We start from the raw sequence: 18,530 nt of genomic DNA on the forward strand, positions 1-18,530 counted from the left end.
GCTGATGTTGCCAGTCATGGTTCGACGTTGTTGCGTCTCTATGTTGGAGCGCATTCTTCTGGCTCTCTCTCTCTCTTGGTCACAATTAAGAGTTTGCGAGAGCAACTTGTTGATTTTATTGTTATCTCAATAAAGTGAAGTTGAGCCCATCGCATGCAGCGTGCTCGACAGCGAGCCTGGTATGATGGCACCCACTCGCAGAGTTAAAACTCCTACAGGTTGGTTTACAACAACTTGGCTTGGCCAACAAAAACTCTGTGGCCTGGGGGATGTGAGTCATGGCATGACCTACGCCAATCAACACTACTGCCAGGTAGAGACAGATAAAAGATTAATTAAAAATTAAAAAACAACAATTTAATTTAATATAATTTAAGTATAGTAAATGCACTCGGGGCACAGGAAGGTGGAGAACGTTTTACAGATGCTACACGACGGACCGTCAAATCGTTGGATAATCAGGGAGTCACACAAAACTCGAATAAAGTGTATAACCGACTGAACAGCTGTTTCGTCAATTTATACGTTCGTAGAAGTGGACTGTTGCTCGCCATCAGCGGTTCCCCACAAAACTGTTCCGCCTATCGGGTGGCCCAGAACTCTGAGGGTAATGGAAAAAAAAAACTGCTTGTACGCGATGCCAGACACAAGCGATCCGCTTTCAGCGACATCACCAACGGTCACTGATTCCATTGAAATCAAAAACACTATCCACGTGAGTACAAAAACAGAGCTCAGCTACAAACAAATTTCGGTTTTCTTATCGCTCAATACTTGGGCGACACTCTGCCGCACTCCTTTCAGGAACACATTTCCATTAAAATGTTCTGAAGAAATAACAGCTTTTACTTTTACGTAACAAAACTTTGTCAATAAATTTTCGCGTATTTTACCGTGTTTTAGGGCTGGGCCAAAGGTAATTGGCGTGAGCGTGACCTCTACAAACATAACGGACAAAAATTAAAATATGCAGTCCAAAGATAGTTTCATTCGTTGAGCATGTTCTCGGCCTGAATTGCCAAGGCCAACAATTTAAGCGCTGTACAACGTGCTTCGTTTGGCTCGTATGTATATATGTACATACATATGTATGTATGTAAATATATATGTACAACCATATTAATGTGCATACATACATATATTCGACATCGACATATGTACATACATACATATGTGCTTTTTTGTCTTAAGAATGTTGTGATCTCTTTCTGATTGCTTTCTGTGCTGGCATCACAAAAGTATGCATCTCAATTTGGTTGGTTCCTTACAATATACATATGGATATGTGTACTGGATAATTCAAGTCTAAATAGAAAGAGGTCCTAGTTCAGCCATGATCGAGGGCAATGCCACTCATCCAAAGGCTACTCCTATTATAGATTAACTGTTATTATAGATTAACCACGCCACTGCGCTTTGAGCTGGCTTGCTCACAACCTTCGAACATGCTGCGAGCCGGCTGGCTGCGTCTCGAGCGGGGCTTGACGGCACAGGAAAATCCTCTCTCAAAACTCATACTTCAAACGCAAAACTGAGTCTTGAGAGAGTTCGAACAAACCGAACCCGAACCTCTTTGTTATAGAATGTTATGGAGAAAAATGGCCAGCAACATTAACGGATCTGGTGTAGCTACGTAGCTCAGGGGACCCAAATATTAGGGGTCCCGGACTCTGACCGGCAAACCCTAAATTGTGCTAAAGAACATAATAAAATCGTAGGACCCCCCTTTTGGCTGCCTAGCTTCGCCACTGGCTATACGAACCTCTCCTCACCTGTTGATCTCTGTTATGTCTGTCCCAATCACAATAAGTACATATGTATGTGAGAAATAAGGTGAGCTGGGGCTTGCGGTACGTAGTATTTTGCAGGGCGTCTAACCTGTTGTCCATACCTTTTTTACGTAGCCGCAGTATACCTTCTGGCAACATGTAAACGATTTGGGCAACATTTTTGCAAGCAACATTGGGGGCTACCAGCAACATTTAAAGCGGGCGTATCTGAAATGCAAGGCCTTGCCGCCCCATTTACTCGGTTGGAGCTCTAGACGCTCCGGAGCGTTGTCGTGAACACGGTCAGCCAGAGCGGCAAAGTAACTCCATACGCAAAGATTCGTTCAACGTGTGTCGAAAAGCCGAAACGAACTGCAAAATTCGAGGCAAATCTGAGGAAAATAGCGAAAATTAAGCATAACGTAGATCCCAGAAATCTCTGGCTTGCTCTTTTTTTTTCAAGTGAGTGTGCGGGAAATATTTGTGAAAATTAATGTCACCGTTTTTTTTTTTGCTGTGCTGCAGAAATGTAAACAAGAAAATTGTGTCAATTCCACAGAAAAAATTTGTGCGAAATATATACTATACTAAACTAAACTAAATACTAAAAAAATATATACAAATGCAATTGAAAGAAAGAAACCGCAAATTAAGGCCACTCAAAGGGGCAGCCAGAAAAGGAAGTTTGGAGGCCAAGCCAAGCCAAGCCAAGCCAACCAACCGATTTGCCAGAAAGAAAGCGAACGAACGAACAGTTTGTTGTCGCTGCTGTTGTTGGGTCGGTCAGTGGCGGAGCGGCTTTCGCCACATTACGAGCAACTTCCTTTTTTAGCCTGCACACAAAACCAGTCTTGAAAAGCCCAGAAGAGAGGCCCCAGTACTCAGTCCCAACCCCGTCAACGACCACGACCACGACCACAACCAAGAGCAAGAGCAAGACCTAGGCGGACAGACAGCCCAAGTCCATATCCCGGCTTTGGTCCCGTTCCCGGTGTCAGATTCGGTCCGGTGCCATACCAAACATCAAAACGTAAACAAAACAGCAGAAAATGTGAGTTTGGCTGAAAGGATGAGGCCCCAAAGTGATTTGCAAGTCCTCTCCAGCAGACATCCTCAAGTGTGACTCAAGCAGTATCCCCGCCCCACACCACCCTCCGACGATGAACGTATTCTACTGGTGAAAGTTTCCCCATGCAAAACTTAGAATTCTCTTCATTTTGGGTTCTCTTTATTTTCTGCTTGATAAATGAGTCGCCGGCTGGCATAACGGAGCCCCAGCCCCCCAAGGCGGTAAATCATTTTCTGCTTGTGGCGGCACTGACAATTTCACAAATTTATATATGTACATATGTACGATTATTGTACATATTTGCCACAACTACAAAAAAATGAAGACCCTGAATAGACTAGGACCTCTTCGGGAGGCAATGGCATTCCTTTTCCCACCTCCGAGTCCGAGCAAAACAAAGATGGGATAATGGGGTAGCATACCGAAACAGCCGTAGCTTATTGTCGTTTGGCGAAAAGGTGGTGGCAACTGTTTCTAAGACCTCCAAGACTCGAAATAAAATGCCAAAACTATTCGGGCAATTATCGAGCAATTGGAAGATGCTCCTGACTCTGCTGTGGCTCTGCTCTGTGGCCAGAACAAACTTTATTTGAACGAGTTCTGATTTGAATTCTTGGCTTGTTTCACCTGTGATATGGAAAATACCTCTAGTGCTTGAAAGCAACCAGAGAGCCGCTGCATATTTGAACCGGTTTTAAGTTGTGGGAACTACTTTCCAATCTATCATCCAACCTCGAGCATCTTTCTAGAATTGTACTGTAAACAATGAGTGTTGTTCCAGCATAAATATCTGTTTTTTTAATGAAAAATGATTAAAAACATTCCATATAAGCTCCAGCTGAGCCATGTCAATAAGAGAAGAAAAGTTCTAGCCATATCTGGTGGATTATTAATGCGACAACAAATAGATAAAATTTGCAACAACAACAAATAGCTACGCCCAAATAAACTGTAAACAATGGGGCTCCCGCTTCTGCAGTTCCATTTCCAGACTGTATAATTCTCGAAGTTTTTCGATCCAATTATTCATCCAAAGCAATCCGACGGCCATCTAGACTATGCCAGGGAGATCAAATTGCATTATAGATATTCAGAAGCAAGGGGAGAGTCGACGTCGGCGTCGGCCCACTCCACGATCCAGCCCCAGCCCCCTGCCCCCGGCCCCCTTGCAGTGCCATGGATCTGTTGCTTCGCTCAGTGCCTGCCGGTTAATTTTCTAAGCTGTTGTCACTGATCGTTGAGCGTCGCAGAAAAATGTATATATTTATGTACATATGTATATATGTATGTATGTATGTATTATGTACATAGTATATGTATATGTACTGCTATAACTTCTATATACATACTTATGTACATATGATTCTATGTATGTACATATGCAGAGAAAAATTAAACGGAACCGTGCTTTAAATCCCATTATTGAGCCAATAGAAGTTTTGGGGCAAAAATGAAAGTCTGCAAAAGCAAAAATGTGGCAAAAGGTCTAAGAAAGCACTAAAAAAGTCCGAGAAAATGGGAGAGAAAGAGTGACTGAGTGAGGGAGAAAGAAAGAGGAGATGAGATGAGAGGAGAGTAAGCGCCCAGAAGTCACATGGGTTGGCTGTGATCGTCTGATCCGTCGAGATCCACCCATTCATCATGATACCAGGCCGTTCGTTCATTTAGGAATATGATTAATCGAATTATAATCAAAATTCTGAATTTTTTGTTCCCTTTTGAGCACACTATTGAGTAAAAAATGTTCGATTTTTAACCCGCTTTACTGCGTCGTCATCATGTGCAAGCGGGACGGCTAGCTGCAGTAAGCAAAAGCAGCAAAAGTGGCCAAGAAACAGAGAGAGAGAGAGAGAGAGAGAGAGAGACCAGTTAATGGATTAGGAAGCGACCACAAAGGCACAGAGAAACACTCTACCCCCTGCCTGCCGCCACTGCCAACAAGCGATCATGAAACACTCAACCGAAGACAGACAGAGAGAGAGAGCCGAATTTGATGGCCAAAGGAAAGGTGAAAAGAGGCAACTTGGCTTAGATGATGATGATGATGATGATGACGACGACGACTGTGTGTGACCGTGTCCGTGGCTGTGTTTGTGTGTCTGTTCACATACCTGTTTTTTCCACACACACACCAATGTACCCTTACAATCACACCTGTGTGGAATAAGTAAGCAATGCCGTCCGCCGACGTCAATGTAGGCGACCCGATTTTCAAAGAGCGCTAGAAAGAGAGAGACAGCCAATAGAACCAAGAAAGAATCCATGACATGCGCTCAAAAAGTATTACAAATCTGTTTAAAATACCACAACAACAACAACAACAGAGTAACTATACAAACAAATTAAAATTAAAGACAGACAGGCTCCAGCCAGACTGAGTGAAATCATAAGTACAGATACATACATATGTACATATGTACAGTTGTGTTCAATGAAATAGTAGTGCCGCACCTCATCACTTTCGAAACCCTTTTTGAGATATTTCTAGTCTTTCAATTTGAACAAGTGATACCTTTACGGAAAGCCTGGAATGTAAGCATTAGAAACTTGAAGAAACCCCATTACATTTGCATTCTATCTTCTTGTTATTTATGACTTTAGACAACTACCCATGATATCTGCTGTTCAATGAAATAGTAGTGCTGGGTTAAATTTATTTTTAAAAATGAAAAAACAAAGCAAATTAATTTAAATAAGTCACCATCCGTAAGCTCAATTTGGTTATTGAATAATTTGATGAAAGAAAGTTTTGGACATAGCGGTACTTTTGATTTTGAGGCGTTGAAGAAATCATTGCTCGGTCCAGAAGAGGAGACCTAAGAGTTAGACTAAAAACTTAAGGCAGGAGGTATAATGGGATTGAAAACTAAGTTGTAGGCACTCTCACTATTGCATTTAACCCAATTAACTAAAAGAAGTAGACTGGAAATCGATTTTGTATGCGAAAAAATTATTTTTTAGAGGATGGTCGGCGATGGTCGAAGGCAAGACCAGGCCTTTAATATCCTCAAAAATTATGAAAAAAATTTTAAATCGCTCTGTCAGTGATGTGACGGTTCTTAGACGGTTGATTACACATTATTTGAATGCAAGAAGTCCCAGAAAGCACCGCGTTTGGGTCTAAGAGTACATGGGTGCACGACTTCAGTTTGGAAAAACGCATGTGGAATGGCCTGTGTCACAGTGACAAAAATACTTTTGACTAAAGATAGTAAAGTTGTATTATATGGTAAGATAAACTCAAAAGATTATGTTTGGCATTCACAGAAATCCGATTACCACCTAAAATCATGAAAAAATTAGCATTGGGCATGCTAGGCTGAGCCTTATGGGGCCCAGCTCATATGAGCTAGTACTTTCTGGCCTGGCGTTTGAGTATAGTATGGTTTTGAGCAAAACTGAGGATGTAGGCATACTTTAGAATACATTACATTCATATTACAGTTGAAAAATTCCTGCTAAAAGGATATTTTAACCAGATAATGACTTGAAACACCCATAAAAGCTCGCTAGGAATTGATTTTTATCGGAAAAGATCGACGTTTTTCCATGGCCAACTGTCCAACTGGATATTAATCTCATCGAAATCTTATGAGGGAATACCAAATACATTATTGCAACTGCAAATCCGTGAACCAGAGCCAAGTTTTAGCAAGTGGTTCATGGATTATTGGCTCAAATCCTATTGAAGCGTTGGCAAGAGATTAATGACCCATATCCGGGTGGTGCAAGCTCGAAATGAAAACCAAATTGATTAAAAACTATATATTAAAGCTCAGGAAACATGAATAACATGAAATATATGTTTTTATTTGAGATTCGTTGTTTTTTTCAATGTTCTAAAAAAACACTACTATTTCATTGAACAGCAAATTTCATGGGTATTCGGCTTATGTCATGTAAAACAAGAAAATGGAATTCAAATGAATTGACATTTCTTCGGTTTTCTAATGGTAACAGTCCAGTCTATTTAAAAAGGTATCATTTGTTCAATTTGGATAGCTGGAAGTGTCTCAAAAAGAGTTTTGAAAGTGATGAGGTGCGGCACTACTATTTCATTGAACACAATTGTACATACATATGTGTTTATGCACGAGTATGTAACGCTCCTTAGAAATTGAGAGTTCCAGTAGTAGAGTATTATTCATAGATGTGCTCAAAGCTAAATTAAAAAAATATAATTTGCTCACCAATTTTTTCTCTTACCAAAAATCAATTGATTTTTCTGGCTCTATGCCTAATCCGACTCAAAGAATTTGATAACCGCTTCAGTTGACATCCTGACAACAAGGGAAGGGAACTTCTAAGAAATTCAGTTGGAACTATAAGCAAGCTCTCATTTATCTCTATTATTGTGAACTTACAAGATACATTTGTTGCTCAGCAGAATGAGAGCTTTCTGAATAGGAAATCGCCATTCAGGAAACTCCTCTTCGAGTCGTGTTGCTCCGTTCCAATAGAATTTGGAACGAACAACGTTTGCTGGGCTAGCTAGTGCTAGTATCTTTACACTAGCTATAGCAAGTATGGTAGGCAGAAATCAGGAATGCAAAAACGACGGCAGAAGAGTAATCTTCGTATGTAAAAATGTTCTCATTAGGTTCCCAACAGATCATGATGATGTTCTCTCTCTGTCTCTCTCTCTAACTCCCTCCCACCTTCTCGCTCACTGTCTGTGTGGACACACGAAATAAGATTTTTTTTTTTTGCCGGTTGCCACACCTGAAATTCAACTGACTCTCAGTCTCTCAGTCTCTCTCTCTCTCTCTCTCTGACACTCTCAGTCAAACACTTGCGCCAACGCAACGGCAGCCGCGCAGCAGCAGCAGAACAAGAACAGTAACAGAAAGAACAGCAAAAGCAACAACAGCGTACACAGCGGAATAACGAAAGACTTCAACGGGGAACTTACGTGTCTCACAATCAGAGTGTGAGAGTGAGAGCGAGGGAGCGGAGAGAATTCGCTGCCTGCTGCTTGCTGCTGCTACTGCCGCTCTGCGTCGGCGCCACAGCGGAGTTGCTCAGTTGGTTTTCGTTCGCAGTTCGACCCACCCGTGATAGAGAAGCAACGACAGTCAGACACGCACGCCACGCAGACTCCCACGCACACAACAAGAGCCGTTTCGCGCGCGCGCTCAATATTTGTATGACCGAATTTGATTATTAACAAAAATCCGTTTGGACAGTGTTTTTATTTTTTTTGTTCGTGTTTCAAAATTTGTGTTGTTTTGATTTGTTTTATTATTTTTTTTTTTGTGGTGCGGTGGTGCTGCCCTTTTGCCTGTGCCTTTTTTGTTCATGTTTGAGTGTTTGTTACCTGTTGGTCTTACCCGGACCTGGACCTGACCTGCAGGAAAAACCCACATCAGCGGAAGAAAAGAAACAGATTTTTTCACTCCTCATCATTTACCGCTCTTCAACGCTCTCTCTCTCTCTCACTCTCTCACTGGATAACACACCACATACACACTCTTTCTCCCTCGCAGGCAGGTGAGAAGATAGTGAGAGAGTGCTGGCTGCTCTGCCTGCTGGGTGACAGGTAAGCGTAAGAGAAGCAACAATATATTTACTCTAATTTTAGTTGAATCCTTTTGCCAGTCGAACGTTAATGAAGCTGTCTACCCCTTGGCCCCTCCACTCTCCTTCAGATCCAGCTCCAGCTCCCTCTCTTATGTTTGGGTCTCTTGGTAGCAAGTTTTCCCCCAGTTTGTGGCTGCCAACACACAATTTCTTTGGTTGCATTTGCACCCCTTCCCCCCACCACCACCCTCTTGTTGTGGCTGGTTGTTACAATCGGTGATTTTTCATTTTGCCTCTCTCTCTCTCTATGCGTTCTCTTAGAGTTCTGTCTCATTGCTTTTTGCTTGTTCTTCTTCTCTTTCTTGTTTTCCGTCGTCTTCTTCTTTTTCCTCTTGACATGGCCATGCATTTGGAACCAGATCTAACAAGATTTTTCACCAACAACAAGAGGAGCAAAAGCAGCCAGCAGCCAGCAGCAGCAAGAGAGCAACAAGAACCAGCCAGCATCTCTGCTTCTGCTTTTTCTTGTGCTTGACTTCCCTTTGGTCACTCTCTCTCTCACTCCTTCTCGCTCTCATACTCTTTCTACTGTATGTATGTGTGAAAATGTGTTTGTTGTTTAGCTGCTGATTAAATTGTTTGAGAACTTTCGTTTATATTTGATGTGCTATCGCTTTCCCCCTCGCCACCCACTACGGCCACTACCCGTTGGCCTCTAGCTCTCTATCTCTCTCTCTTTCTCTCTATCTCTATCTTCTTTCCCTGTGCAATTAGGCAGCATTTATCTCGTTTTAAATTTGCGGCACTTTGCTCCGCTCAGCGGTACCCTGCTTTTCCCTAAACAAAAGCACAAATGAGGGGGTGGGGGTGAAAGAAAATTTAGTTTGAAAAAGTTTTTGGAATCTTTAAGGGAGACTGTAATCAGAAGTTTTAATGTTGATGCCTGATGCGGGAGCTATACCAGATTGGAATCCACCAAAGGGACATTTTCCTCTAGTAGATGGACACAACGCTAGAAAAAAATCTGAGCCGTTCCTTAGGCATCCTTGCATCTCAGTAGCTCAGTGGGACCTAGAACCCATCTCTTAATTTTCAGTATTTTTATTGAGCATAATTTTATTAAATAAATACTGTAATTTCCCCGTTAATCCACGTCTGTGCTGTCAGTGACTTCTGTCTATCTTCAACCATCCGCCAATATAAAATTGAATTATTATTCAAAATTCTTAATCCTCAAAATCGGGCACATACCCCGACCGTTCGCCCCCTGAAGGTGGCTCCGTAGCAGCAGACCTACTTACTCAATTGTCTTTTGCTCACTTCACATGGCAGCCCCCAAACCCCGAGAGCCCTTCGGACGAATCAGTCTCAGCCCAGGCTTAGCTCCAATGCATTTTCCCCACAGCCGGATGGCAATTGAAATGCTGCTGCAGTGGAAGAAGAGGAGCTGCAGCATCTCCTCTCCTCCTTTAATACCGAGTAATCGTATAGTCCAAGGGTATATCGATGCTCGTATTCGTTAGGATGGTCGAAATAGGCAATAGATGAGAAGGCTTAAAGCCATATTTGGTCATCGGCCAAAAGTTATCAAGGCCAGAAAAATGAAAAAGACCTTCTTTTTTTTCCATCAGCGGGTATCCCCATTGTCGGCAGATCTATGGGATACGTAGGCCCTCTTACTTGTTGTTCTCTGTGGCATGTCATCATTAGGAAGCTGTCGCCTGAATGCAAGCGCACTATAAACTCGCTTTGTATCTGGGATGCTGCTGCTTCGACAACTCGATTATCCGCCCAGCCCACCCCCAACCTCTTCAGGAGTGGGGACTCCTGCTTTTGCTTTTGCTTCTGTTTCTGTGCGGCGGGGCTCTAATGCATTTTTCATGCATACATTTAGCAAACGTTCGCCAATCAGACGATGCCGCCGCTACTTGATGCCTGCCTGTTTCATCCCCACTGTCTGGCGATCTGGCTATCTATCTGTCTGTCTGCCTGTCTGTCGGACTGAGTGTCTTTCTGTCCGACTCACTCGACTCGACTCAAACCAACTCGACTCAACTCGACTGCAGTTTTTTGGTATTTGTCATGTTGACAAATTGCAATGCCAACCAACCAACCAACTAACATACATATGTGGGGGAGGGGGGCTGGATGCTGATTGAGGGGCTGGCTCTCACAAATCCCCAAATCCATATGCAAATGCCATTGGCAGGCAGGCAGCACCAGGTAATCTGCATGACAATCATTTTTTTCCTCCTAAATGCACTGAGAGAAATTCCACCTGGCAAACAGCAACAGTAATTGAAGCTTGAAAATAATTAGGATATTGTAAGTCGAGTCTCTGGGCCAATTAGCTTTGGCATTGGCATTGGCTTATTGCTGCCATTAGCTTGAGTCTTTAAATGGTTTGATTGTGGCACGATTATCATCAGCTGCTGATCGACTAATCAGTATTGATTAATCTCACATGAGTCTCACATGAAATGCCTCAAATACGAGTCCATACGAGTATAATCGATTTATTATAAATATGTCTGAGTGTATGAAGTGTCGCGGTAATTACAGTAGTGATGTATTTGATTGATTTTTGAATTGATTTTTTTAGTTAAACGAATTTCAAAGTCTTGTTGAATGGATCGCCGATCAATGTTTTCTTCCAGTACACAGCTAGAAGTTCAGATTTCTCTTCTCATTTTAATTCCACTTACAATTGCGAAATTCCCAATATTTCCCTTCCCGTATGCCCAGACATTCATTCTCCATATATGTACCTAATACGTGTATATATGTACATATATGTAATTGTATTTTTGCTAAAACATGCTAATCAAGGTTTTGTCAGCCACTTTCCGTTTCCGCAGTTGATTTCCATCACGTTAATCATCATCGGAACGCGGCGCATCTCTTAAATGCTGATTGTTGTATTCCGATTTGATGTTGCCTCATTTTTTGTCAGCAATTTGTGGAACGAGCAAACGTGTCGATTTGTGTAATGCTATTTTCGGATATATTTTCATATATTTTTTTGATATTATTTATTGTGTTTTGCTTTGGCCTTGGACTCGACTCTGGCCGCAGATGCAGATGAGATCATAGCCGAGGAACTTTGGATGAACTTTTTTTGCCTCTTGAATGAACTGGCATCTCTCTCTCAGGAGAAATAAATAAACACACAGTTTTAAACAAATTGGCGAAATGTGGGAGAAATTTATGAAGCATCTGAGGGAAACTTCACACCACAGACCATGCTGTGGGTCGTGTGGGTCGCGAAAGTTTTCTTAAAACATTAACAAAAATTCGTTATTACCTCTTTAATTGTTGTATTATATATCCTCTCACCAAAAAAACTTTTTCAAGGGCCATTTCTCGATACAGTACCGTCCGAAGTAGTGACCCCGACCCAAGACCATTTATTGTCTTACTCAAAGCTGGTACAGAGCTGGCTCAGAGCTGGCCAATAGACTCGTCTCTATCGAGCTCCGTTTTAATATATCAACAATAAAACCATAAAACAAAAAACCTATAGTAAGCAAAAGGCAAATGAATTTTATTAATTAACAACTGCAATCGCACTCTGGCACTGGTGGGCTGACACTCACGTGAAGCATCCGTCAGATTGCTTTCCAGGAATACTCGTACAGTATATAATTTATTTGCTAATTATTTAAAGCCACATATTGCAAATAATGTGCTTATACAATACACTCGAGAAAAAAAAAAAAATAATAAAACTTTGTGTATATATAGGTGAGTAGCAGAAATTCCCCCAAGCCCAAAATAATTCCAGTTTCGCTCTCGCCCGCTCTTCGGCGGGGGTTTCGGCTCTGTTGTGCGGTTCTAGGTCCCCAAACAGGTCTCGAGACGACTCGGGATCTCGCTTCAGCGAAACACACACAAAAACAAAGGAGGAAAAAACTTAATTAGAAATAACAACAACAACAGGCAAATAAAAATTAGAAATCTGGAAATGTTAAGCATCACATCCACACACTGGAGTAGGGGGTACGTGGCGTTCGTTCGCTCTCTTGCAAAAGTTTATAAAAAGCCGCTTGACTACACTTGGTGATGGAAACGGATGGGCGGTAGAGAGGGAGACTGATTGGCAGGCAGGGCCTTGATTACGGCTCTAGGAGTAGGGAAGGAGAACAAAGCGGGAACGGCTGGCTGTCATGTGAATAGCTTATGCTAATTCTATTTGTGCCCGTAGCGACTCGAGTCGGAATATCCGTCGTAATTGTTGCTGGCCATGGCCGCGAAGATGATCTGAACACTTCCCTTCAAATGGACACTCACTTACGCTCCGGTTGATCGAGTTCTCGCTGCGGAAAAATTGTCATCAAATGGGAAAATCCAAGCTCGATTTCAGTAGTCCCAGGTGAGACGATTAGTCAGACGATGACAACCTGCGATTATCGATTGTATTTTATATTTATACTCTTCGATGAATGAAGAACGAGTTTCCTTTGTTTCTTGGTGGAAAACTAAACTAAAGCAAGTACTTAGAATAAATGTAACTAATATGACCCATTTCTTGTGCAATTAAAAGACGGAATACATTTTTGATTGATTGAAAGTCTCAATAATACAATATCGGAAGTTGAAATGAGTTTCCTCTTTCCATTCAACCAATTGAGACCCGAGACCCCAATGGACTGCAGCTGACTCAGACAGCGACAGTTGAGCTGGCCGCCACATGTTATCGGATCTACTGTGACTGGACTGGACTGCACTGGACTTTCCTCTGTCCAAGCAACCCCACCTTTGGGCCATTGCCATACCATTCAGTTGTTCCCTCATATTAATTAGAACTCGCCTTGTTAGCACATTTTCGATGTCACAAACTTTTTCTGGCTACCCCAACCCTTTCAGTAATTGAATATATTTCTTGGGGTGAACGCTATAGTATAAATGTGTGTACATACGTATGCATATACATATGTATGTACGAGTATATATTTGCACTGCAGTATTTATATGTGTATTTCGAGAGACAAAATCTGAACTATGGTGGCCTGCCATTTGGATTTGAATTACTGGCGGATGGAATGGGAATTGATGGAAAAAGAGTGGATGGGAAGACGAGACCTGGAAACCTTTTGCGCAAGTTAATGAGTGAGCTGACATTTTGGCTGGGTCTGTGGCTAGGGATGGGTCTGGACTGGGGCCGGGGACACAGCGCGAGCAACCATGGCAAAAGTTCAAATATTGGTTTGCATCAGTTTACACACAAATTAAAAGTACCAAAAAGTAACAAGGAAAAATGGGGGGAGAGAGGCCCTCTCTCAATACCCTCAGCAATGCATGGGGTGTTCAGGTGGGAAGGGGGCGGGGCGTTGGTCATACTAAAAAGATAGTTAACTAAAAAGTTTCACCGTTTCGCCTTTCGCCCCCCATTCGGATCGCCTCAGTCCAAGGGAAGGGAGAACTTCTTTTTACCTCTTCCACTCACGGAACATATTTAAATGATCATATATGTTAAAATTTTAGGGTTTTAGTTCTCTTAATAATAGCATAATGCATTATGCTGCAATAATCGGAAAAATTGGTATACAGAACCATTTCGTAAGGGAACACAACACCCCGATGGGGGCAAGCTGTAAAGTACGACAGCGAGGTACGAAATACATCGAACAAATTTACAGATATAGTCACAACTGTGGCCGATACGAACGAATTTTGTGTGTGCATCATCGAAGCGGGTCGGCGAGGGGAGGGAAAGAGGAGAGGCAGACCACAATGAACTTTAGCAAACTCAAGAGAGATGGAAAAAAGCAAGCCACAGCAAAATGTCAAAGGCCAGGGGGAAGATGAAGCTCGGGCAGCTCGGCAGCTAGCTCCATGGACGCGGTCTTGGTCTCGGCATCGACCTTGCCTCGAGTGCCAAATAAAAGTCGATCATAAATATTTTCCTAAACAACAAACAAAGCCAAGCCAGGGAATAAAGCAGACTTAAATTAGCCATCAGCTTCAGCTTCAGCTAAAAAAAAAATGTGTGCCATAAAATGTAAATAACGGCGGAAAGCTTTAGGTCTGGCTCCGAAGAATGAGCAGCAGCTGGAGGAGCACAAGATGGAAGACAATGTGGCAGGCGCTCTCTGAAGAACGAGCAAAGACCAGGCCGAGACCAGGGCCAGACCTCCAGATGTTCCCCCTCCCTTCCCGCATGACCCATCCCTTCGTGTGTTTTTTGTGTACAAAAAAAGTTAAATGAAGATATTTGTTACAGTCAGTGCACCTTGAAATTGTTCTGCGGCATCCAAGACGACCCTCTCGAAGACCCACCTCCAGCATGGGAAAACTCTTTTGGCCCCCACTCGGCGTGCGGGGCGCGGTTGCGGAAGGGGGGATGTGGGTGTTGCAGACAATGGGGACACAGTCACCCACCTGTGCGGTTGGGTGGGACTCGAGGCGTGTGACGCAGCATGGAACTGTGGTTGAAGTATCTATATGGCGACAGGCTTTTATGGAGTGTCTTAGCAAGTAGTTTTTGGTGGAAGAAACCTCTTCAATGAGTGTGCCAGCAGTTCCAATCATTCAATTTTTGATTTGAACATCTTCAGTAGCAGTTGGTTCCTCCGTACGTTGGTCAGTGCTCTGCAGCAGGCAGTCGTTGCCTCTGACCGCTTAAAGTGCAGAGTGCAGACCCGGAGCTGCTTTCCTTCACATACTTTCACGAATATCCTCTCTTGCTCCTTGTCCTTCGAGTCTTCTATGTTATTCGTGCTTATTTTTCTCGCTACTCTGATATCTGTTGTAGTCATATCCTGCTGCTTCTGTTGTTGTTTGTGCTTCTGGTCCTTGGCTCTGGCTGGTTCCGGCTGGTTCTGGCTGGTTCTGGCTGGTTCTGTGTCTGTTTTGGGGTCGAAGGGAGTGCCAGAGACAGATTATCATCAGTGGGCAACTTTATTAGTGTCATTAGATGCAGTCAAGGCGCACGGCATGGAGCAGAAATGCTGGCTGGCCATTCCATGCTCCATGCTCACTAGAAAACTCCACTTTCTGCTCCACTCCACTCCAACCCTTCAACGAACTCCCTCTCTTCTGGCTGTTGTTTGGAATTGTACTTGCGCTTCTCCTTGGAATTTTCCCTGCCACCTTCCTCCGCCTGCTGCTCTCTGCTGCTGTCTGCTGCTGTTGTTGCTATGGAACGACTAACTGCAAATTAGTAGCTACTTCTAGCAATTTATCTGCGCATAGTACGACGAGTATGGAGAATAGGGAGAGGCAGCCGTCAGATTGGAGGCTCATTATGAATACGCGTTCGCCGATGGACACTGGCAGGTGGACAGACCGAATGGTGGGGCCTCGATGGGACGATGCGATGCCACAGTCATCACAGTCATCATCATCGTCATCATCGTTTGCCTCCCTCTGCATCTGCATCTCCATCTGCAATTGTATCTAGGAGGCCCCGGAAACTAGAAACGCGTTTGCACTGCCCCTGAAAACTGGACTGAGAGAATTTACTTTTATGGAGAATGTGTAGTAGTTGCTTTGCTTTTTTTCAAAAATCAAACAATCTGGAAAAAGAGCCCCATTGCCGGAGAGGCGACTGCACTCATTCACATTCGAAAAGATTATTCACTTTTGGGAGAGAACTGTATGCCTGATTGGTTTGGGACTTCTTGCTCGAATTTGTGTAAGCACCGTACCACTTTTTTGTCTTAGATAAAACAAAATAGAAACGCACTAAAAGTTTTTGAATATATTTCGGAAACGGTTGAAATCGAATATTTGAGCTAGCATTTCCATAATATCTATGTAATTCAAGTATTAAAGAAAACAAAAATTCTCCGGATTATTTAATACTTTCCCGCAAATTATTTCCTGTCGAACTTTTGATTTCCCTTTTTTTTCCCTGTGTATCACACACACTATTTGTATATACATATGAACATCTGTATGCCCGAGTGTTACATAAATTTTGTATCCCCATTATTTTCGGCTATCTGAGCGGGCAAAAAGGTGCGGGTGTCCTCCTCCTCCTGCTTCTGCCATTTTCTGCTGCTTATCCCACTCATGGAACGGGTCTGCCTCTTCCATTATTGTTAAGTTTCACTGTAGTTGATGGCGCTGCCCTGTATCCAGCAAGTTTTTCAAGTGAGTCAAAGTTTTCTACACACCGAAAACTCCTCATGAGTATTTTTCCTCTGTGTATTTGTATGTGTGTTGGGTGTGTGTGTGTGTGTGTGTGTGTGTGTGTGTGTGTGTGTGTGTCTGGAGGCAACCTAATTTTTTTTTGTTTTACGTTCAGTTTTAATGGGCTTGGGAGCAGAGAGACGGAGATGGAGACGCCCGTCAACATTGCTGGCAGCAGCAGCAGCATCCTCATCAGCAGCAGCAGCGAGTAAAGGTAGCAAAATTACTACAGCCAGAGAGGGTAGGAACTACTATTCGCCATGCCCCTCTTACTCGAACCGAACTCCTCTACTCCCACACACAGAGACAGAGACATCCAAATTCCGACACCGCCACCGCCTCCCCCTCGACGAAAAAACAATTGTTTCTTGTTTATGGCCCAAAGGCAAACATTTTAAATTTTTGGCTACCTTCAGTCTCCAGTTTGCGTTTGCGTTTCGTTTCGGTTTTGCTTTGGTTTTCAGTTTTGTTGCTGCCTTGTTTTCAGTGCAAATTTTTTTGACTCAACGAAAAGAAAAAACTCCCCCAAGGGAAAAGTAGGGAAAAGGTCAACAGAGACTTCAAGTGAAGATCAACAATCTCCCTCTCTCTCTCTCTCTCTCTCTTTGCTCTCTTTGTGTATTTCGCGCTCTCAATCTCCCCTTGGCACTTTCAGTCTTCCATTTTCTGCTATTGTGTACCCACTTTCTTGAAGGACATCCCATGTACCCGATTCCACCCATTGACAGCCAATCCCAAATATTCCCTATAAACAAGAAAATATGAAAAAACCGTCGTGTCTTGTATTTTATTTATTTATCGAATATTCTCTCTTAGAAACTGACAACAACTGATTATACTGAGAGCTGTTGATCAGGCTGAGGTTTCCGCTAACAGAACGAACACTCACTGTTTTTTATTTTTATTTTTATTTTCTGTTGCTGTTGTGTCTTGTTGCAGCTGTCTCCTGTTATTTCGCTTGATGTAGCTGCCACACAGTAACAGCCACTGGGACTGTTCCTCCTGCCTGTTGCTATTACTAATTACTGCTGCTGTTTCTGCGCTTCTCTTTGCTACTCTTCGCTACTAGACTCTTGTTGGTGCTGCTGCTGCTGCTACTGCCGACATATGCTGGCTCGCACTCTTTCTGGCTTGCCTTGCCACTGGTCCATCTCCATCCATATGGAGCAGAAAGTTTTTCTGTTGCCGCTGGCTGGCCTGGCCAACTTGCGGGCCAACTTGCTGGCTGCTGGCCTACTCGCATTAATAGTCAGTTAGTATGCACGGTAAACGCTCGCGGTGCGGTGCTTTACCCCCCAAGCAGCAAACAAAAAAGAGAACAAAATGCTCTCCACGTTCAACTTATTTTTTATGATGTTGGAAATAGTTTTATCCCAATTTTTTGTATGGCTTTTGGCAGACAAAAGCTTAACTAAATGAGAGGGGAGCAGGAGCAGGACGGCTAGGACGGTGCTGGATCGTTTGCCACAGCCAAAATCCAATGCAATTAATTAATAAAAAGCTTAAACAAAAGAAGAACTAACAATGAGGAGATCAACTTTTTTGGCCTGCAGCTTTTCCCCGGCTGCACTCGAAAGTTTTCGCATAAAACAGATATGTTTTGATATTTTTGTTCAACATTTTTGAAAGGTAAATTATGGAAAATTTTTGCAAAGGCCGGGGCATAATCAGAGGCGACTTAAATGTCTTCTATCCAGCCCGAAGTCGCCTCTTCCCTTTGGCCAAAACATCAGGCAGACAGGCAGAGACACAAAAAAACAGCTACACAGCCACTTACAAAATGATTTCCGTTTCCTGTAGTATTCATTAAAGTGTCCGAAAAAAGAAAGCGTCGACCGCATGAGTACACGACTACGAGTACAAGGCATAAAATACTCAGATACTCAGATACTTAGATACCCAGATACTCATCGCCGGCCACAATTACAAATCCCCAACAAAATTAAACAGAAAAAAATTAAAAAAAAGGGACCAAAAGAGAGAGCAAAATCAAATGGATGAATAAAAGAAAGAACGATGCTTGTACATATGTCCCC

Source organism: Drosophila obscura, unplaced genomic scaffold (genome assembly GCF_018151105.1).
Source record: "Drosophila obscura isolate BZ-5 IFL unplaced genomic scaffold, ASM1815110v1 contig_73, whole genome shotgun sequence".
In the NCBI taxonomy this organism is placed as follows: domain Eukaryota; kingdom Metazoa; phylum Arthropoda; class Insecta; order Diptera; family Drosophilidae; genus Drosophila; species Drosophila obscura.